The sequence below is a fragment of the Gossypium raimondii genome, chromosome 8 (genome assembly GCF_025698545.1).
Source record: "Gossypium raimondii isolate GPD5lz chromosome 8, ASM2569854v1, whole genome shotgun sequence".
NCBI classification, from domain to species: Eukaryota; Viridiplantae; Streptophyta; class Magnoliopsida; order Malvales; family Malvaceae; genus Gossypium; species Gossypium raimondii.
Genome location: NC_068572.1, coordinates 8,377,008 through 8,383,760, shown reverse-complemented (window position 1 = coordinate 8,383,760; position 6,753 = coordinate 8,377,008). Strand labels below are relative to the sequence as shown.

Sequence of the window (6,753 nt, the reverse complement as noted above, 5' to 3'; positions counted from 1 at the left end):
ACCCTTGTTACAACAACAAAAAAGAAATCAAACAATTTTTTTTCTGTTACAAAATAAAGAATTTTTTTAAAAAAAGATGTTAATTATTTTGCAATAACTTTTCTAGTTTATCACTTATAGTTATTGGCGTACGTTTAATTTGAGAAGTATTTAAGATTACATCGTAAGATGCAGATCACATTGTCTCCCATAGAAGTACACCAACTCAACTCCAGCCGTGCATTATTTAAAAGATAAATATCTCTTCTTTATTTGTAAAGAATTAACTATAGAATGATGCCATTGCCAAGGACTTCTCGGAAACCTGAAAACATTGACTAATTTGAGGATTAGGATTCCTCATGAATCACATGCATTACAAAAAAAAAAAAAAAATCTGTTCATATTACAATATAATAAAATACCAACTCAGTCATTGGGGATTTGTGGTCTTTGTATTATATTAAACCTCTCTTCCTACAGTGTATACACTATCTTTTTTTGTTTTGTTTCAATGGCCATTTCTCTATCCCAAACTTTTCTTTCTATCAACCGCCAACTCCATGATGATCATCAGGTTTTGCCATATGAAAAATGTACTTCAGTTGCGTCGTTGTCGGGTCAGAAATTTTGCATTGGACGTAACAAAAGCATGGAGTTTTCGAAAAGATCACCTAGGATTCCTCGAGCTTTGTCCAAAACAAGTGAGCCATTGTCCTCTATCATCCATGACTTCGAAAAGGAAATCGAGCCTGTTAAACAAGAAGAAAGACGTTTAGCCGATGTATGGAGAGAAATCCAGGGTCAAGATGATTGGGTTGGGATGTTGGATCCAATGGACCCTCTCTTACGCTCCGAGCTGATTCGCTACGGCGAGATGGCACAAGCCGCTTACGACGCTTTCGATTTCGACCCCTTTTCCAAGTACTGTGGGAGCTGCAGGTTCACGCGTCGGCAGTTCTTTGATGCTCTAGGCATGGCACACCATGGCTACCACATCTCTAGGTACCTCTTCGCCACATCCAACATTAACCTTCCGAATTTTTTCAAGAAATCACGGTGGCCCAAAGTGTGGAGTAAGAATGCGAATTGGATCGGATATGTTGCCGTGTCTGACGACGAAATGTCAAAGCGTTTAGGCCATCGGGACATCACCATTGCTTGGAGGGGCACGGTGACACGCCTAGAGTGGATTGCAGATTTGATGGATTTTCTCAAACCGATTTCTTCCAACAAAATTCCATGCCCCGATCCAATGGTGAAAGTAGAATCGGGTTTCCTTGATCTCTACACTGATAAGGATGTGAATTGCCGGTTCTGCAAGTTTTCAGCCAGGGAACAGATTCTAACTGAAGTGAAGAAATTGCTTGAACTGTACCAAGATGAAGAGATAAGCATTACCATAACTGGTCACAGTCTAGGCAGTGCCCTGGCGATTCTCAGCGCCTATGATATCGTTGAAACAGGTCTAAATTTGTTAAATGATTGCAGAGCTGTGCCTGTTAGCGTGTTCTCGTTTTCGGGTCCTAGGGTTGGTAACGTGAGGTTCAAGGAACGGATGGAATCGCTGGGAGTTAAGGTGTTGAGGGTGGTGAATGTGCATGATATAGTCCCTAAATCTCCAGGACTGTTTTTCAATGAAAACGTGTCGCCTGTGTTGATGAAGCTGGCTGAGGGATTGCCTTGGAGTTACTCCCACGTCGGAGTTGAACTGGCCTTAGATCATACACACTCGCCATTTTTGAAGCAGACCGGGGATCTGACTTGTGCTCATAACCTGGAAGCTCACTTGCACTTACTTGACGGGTTAGTTTCTTATGCTCAAACCAGAGTTCAGCATGAACCTGCATTGTGAGTTAAATTAACCATAAATGAAATGAACCTCCTTTTTCATCACCTCATCAGTTGGTCATTTTCTTATTAGCAACCAGCCGCTGATAATGATGTTGAATATGGTGCTTTCTAGGACCCAATATGATGTTTGGTGTTAAAAATAATTATAAATACTCTCATATTTGACATTACCCACTTTCAGTGGTTGATACCAAAGTTGCAATAAATAATTATAATCGCATGGATATATTCATAATTAATGGTGGTCATGATTACGGTAGCTGATGGTGGAATTGGAAAGTATTATATAAGATTTGAATGAGATAAGTTCGGAAGCAACTTGATGATGATTGTAGTGAAGATTTGTATAATAGGAAAAAGATAATCATCAAATTAATTGGATTTTCATTTGATGTGGTAATTTGTACGTGTGGCAGATACCATGGGAAAGGCCGTAGATTTGTACTGGCAAGCGGGAGGGACCCTGCTTTGGTGAACAAGGCCAGTGACTTTTTGAAAGACCATTACTTGGTTCCACCATATTGGAGGCAAGATGAGAACAAGGGCATGGTGAGGAACAAAGACGGTCGTTGGATGCAACAGGAACGGCCTATACTTGATCATCACCATGAAGATACCCACCACCATCTCAAGCAATTAGGTCAGGCAACTGAGCATTATAGTTAAAAGATCAAATCATTAGCCAGTTTGCATTATGATACTGCTAACACAAGTGATGCAATAGGTTGACCAAAGCATCTACTATGGCATCACAGCAACCTGTATAAAAGATTGAAGTTTCATAGATGATAGATGATGTATGGTTCTTCTTGTATGAACAAATACATAGGTTGTACAGTGTCTCTCTGTTTCCTTGAACTACTATTTTATGGACTCATCCACCACCAACTAAGCTAATGTGCAAGGTAATGGAGATTGAACAATCAGCATCAAGCCATCTAGAATAGTCTACAGTTAACTTGCCCACCATGATAGGGCCCCATTGATTATTTGATATTTTAACTCTTGGGAAACGTGGGTCAAACAAGCCAGCTATTAATGAATGCCAAAGTCATCTTCCAGAAAACAAACAAGGATATTCTTTCTCTCCCCCAAAAAAATTAATGTAAATGACTGAAGTTGATGAAAAGGAAAATTAAAAACTACGGCTATCATTTAAAAAAAAGAGAAAATATAGGGGTTGGATTATTTAGTGCAAAATTGAGAGATTCTTGGATGGGGATCCTATTTTAAGGTTCTCAGAACAAATTCACAGTACAATCTTGTGTTTAGGAATCTCCTTCTGTAGCTTGCTTTAATGAGTGGCAACCCAAAGGATAGCTTTGCTCCATATGATCATTCATTCAACAAGTCAAAATCTGAGTTCCATCAACCATAAGCAAGATGGACAGACACCAGTAGTCCCAACAAGTTGCTTGAGATGATTGCACAACTTGAAGGGTTCACTTAAGGGGCGAAAAACCAGAGAGGGAATAAGCAAAGCAGGAATAATGCTTGCAGCAAGAACACAAGGGTAATTTCACTTGATTTTAAAGTTGAACAAATAATTTATGCGGTTAAGCTTCTTTTTGCATACAGAGACCATATTTCATGTCAAACACAAAAGTTTGTCTCTAAGATCCTAAGTGAATCAGTATATCCTATGACCCCCCAAAAAAAAAAAAAAAGAATCAATTTGACCAGCAAGAACTCTGAAATTATCTAGGATTTGGTACATGTTGTAAGAACTCAAAACAACACCCGCAAAGCAAAAATTCATTCTCTATTAGTCACAAGAACAGCATGCCAGTTCTTTGCACCTTAAAAGTAACTCCCAAAATGTACTGCCAGTCAATCACTCTTGCTAAACCCCTGCCGTAGCGTTTGCCTCACTCTTTCCACATGTCATTAAATAGAGTAACAGCACTCAGTGGGAGCAATGGTGATGAAATTGGAATAACATTACTGGTTGCATAAAAAAAATATATCATTAGTAAATGGTTCAAAACACGGATTGCAAAAATATAAACTCAAAGCAAATAAACCATTTGAACATTTAAGTTTGTCTAAGTCAAAAAGTAACAAAAACCAGCAGCTTGGAAATCAGTTGGTTAAATAGCAGCAAGGAAATTAGGTAACTATTGCTGAAAAACAATTTCTCTTGTATGGCAAAGGCATTGCCAGTTTCTCAGTAACCTTGTTGACTTCAGTGATTTTCAGTTACAAGATTAGAGGTAATTAAACATATTAGACAACAAGTTTCGAAGCAGAAGGTTGAGACAAACCTCAGACTCAAGGCTCTGTCGTATTTTCCTAGTAGGAGTACGCATTGTGACAAACTCCTCAGTTGATGGAGGATGAATACCTAGCGTGGCATTAAATCTGCTTTTGTCAGCCCAGCTTTTATAGCAACTGCAAATCCCTGGCAAACAACTCCACATCAGAGAAAACTGCAGAACTTGAAATGGAAAGCACTAATTTAGGTAAAGGCTTGAACCTGCAGAATTTCGGCGGAATCTTCTCCACACATGTGCAGACCAAGAACTTTGTTTGTCTTTGCACAGGCTATAAGTTTCATGAAAACCCAATCAGGAAGCCCAGATAGTGTGGCCTGAAGTTTGCAGTGTAGACATCAATATCACCCTATTCTTTTATAGCCTGCAAAACCGTTGAATTGTGAGCAAAATAAACCAATTTCAGCTGTTACTAATGTACCAAACAGTTCCTCACCAGTTCTTTAGTAAGACCAACTTCTCCAATTGGTGGCAGGGAAAAAACGGCAGAGGGTACAGCCCTACTCAAAGTGCATGCGAAGAAAAGTCAAAACGCAATTGAATGCGAACTAAAATCCATTTCTTTCTATCCCAGAAGCACCAAAAAATTTGAATATGATACTATATTCTGTGGGACCAAGGTCATAATCTAGGGACATTAATGACACTTGACAACAAGCAAAATTGGAATCTAGCTTCCATCAACTATATCTCTACCAGGGTAAATTCCAAGGCACATTAGATGAGTGCCACATGCCTTGTTATAACCAACTTAGACTATACTTTCTCATTTGTCTTGCGAGTTCTTTAGAAATTTTGTCCAACCAAATATTTGATCCTTTTAAGCACCAGAGTCCACCCCCCTCCGTCCCCTTTCATCATCAAATCGCCAAATAAATCGAAAAACAACCTCAGCCACCCCTACATAAAATCAAATAAATCTAAATAGAGGTACAAAAAAGTACAGAACTCTGGAGTGGGAACACAGGGTTACCATCATGATTGTGCAGAGTGAAAGGCCTTGGAAAGATTTTTTTTCTTCTTTTTGGAAAAAATGAAAAAATAGGGATAGTGGAAAAAGAAGCCTGGCATTTGCGTGATCAACAAGAGAGATAAGGAAGACAGACACCTGGAATGAAGTTCTGTTGGAATAGAAGTAAAACTGAACCAAAATAATAAAAGAGGACATATAATCTAAACCTTAGAAATTGTAATCTGTTGCATGTAAAGTATCTAAGGTTACAGTGGAAATAGCTAGACGGTAGCCTGAAACTAGACATGAATTTCCCGAGCGGAAGTGCAAGCAACTGCCTCAACTGGTACCTAGAGGCAAAAGAGAACTATTTGCCCTTTCTAATTTTAAGCCCCTTAAACAATCATATCTTTCCCATTTAAAATTCGTTTTACAATCTGATTTCAATCACATCCTTATACAGTCCTCTAATATTCATATTTACAAAAATTTCATGCTAATTTTAAATTATTTTTATTTTAGTTTCTATAATCAAAACTAACAAATTTCACATTACAAATTAGTCCCTAATCACATCTAAATTTACAACCAAACCGTTTAACACCAAAAGCTTCAAAAATCATCAATAAAAACATTTCAAAACTTTAACAATTTTAGAATCTAATCCCTATATTAGCTAAATCAAGCTACAACGATCTCAAAAACATAAAATTTACGAAAAATGAGTTTTGAAATCACTTACATGCAAAGATGAGACCTTGGCCAAATTTTTTCTATCTATAACAATGGTGGAATCGGTGGAGAAGAGGATAGAAAGATGAAGAAAAATGGTCACTTACTTTGCTTTTATGTTTTAATATATTTTAACTATAATTTAACATAATTATAACATATAATTTAATAATTTAACAAGCACCAACCCTTCATGTCAAAGCATTAGGGTCTAATTGTCACATAAACCCTTAAAAAATTTCTAATCAAGCATTTTAACTAATAGAAATCAATAACGATTAATTTTTACGGTTTTTACGATTTAATCATTATACCTTAATTACTCAATCATCGAAAAACAAGATTCTAAAACCACCGTTTTCGACACCACTGAAAACGGGCTGTTACAAGTTGACTAGGTTTTTGCTTTTTCTTTTGCGTGATTAAATTAAAAGTGGTACGAATATGCCCCTAAGAAAGGTAAAACCAACTTGATCCCAACCGACACCAACATCATCATCAAAACAAGACTAAAGAAAATTCATATCTAAAGAGACTGAATTTTTTTTTTCTTACGCTTCGTGGACAACCATTTAACAATAACTACGATTTTGACCCTGCCTTTTTGTTCGACAGTGAAGTTTTGGATATTGTTGGATTTCATGGTTGGCAAGACTTTTGTCCCTCGCCTAAGGCTCCTATAGTTATACCTGTGGTTCTAGAGTTTTACTCGAATTTGAAAGTGGCTGAAAGCTACTAGGTGTATATTAGGAACCGGGTCGTAGACATCCCCTGCGGAAATTTGTGCATATTATGACGTCCCATTCTATGGAAACGATGACATCGAATTTCTTGACTTACTAAGTCACCACGACATAGATATGGATGCCATAATGAGCTACCTAACGGAAGTTAGAGAAGAATAACAATGAGAAATTGTAACAGGATTGCCCCATTCATTTAGTCACGCGTTAATATTCCCGA

At 37.6% G+C, this 6,753-nt stretch overlaps 1 long non-coding RNA gene across 2 annotated transcripts; it reads right to left on the bottom strand.

Moving 5' to 3' along the window:
- Positions 1-222: 222 nt before the first annotated feature.
- LOC105790663 (uncharacterized) lies at positions 223-5,866 on the bottom strand. 2 transcript variants are annotated; one of them, XR_001132553.2, is made up of 6 exons: positions 5,801-5,866; positions 4,543-4,606; positions 4,310-4,470; positions 4,098-4,234; positions 831-3,777; positions 223-731 (listed from the first exon to the last, which is right to left on the bottom strand). It is a non-coding gene; the product is annotated as an uncharacterized LOC105790663 (long non-coding RNA). The 2 variants fall into 2 exon arrangements; XR_008198374.1 differs by lacking the exon at positions 5,801-5,866 and having other exon boundaries at positions 4,543-5,414.
- Between the last annotated feature and the right edge of the window lie 887 nt (positions 5,867-6,753).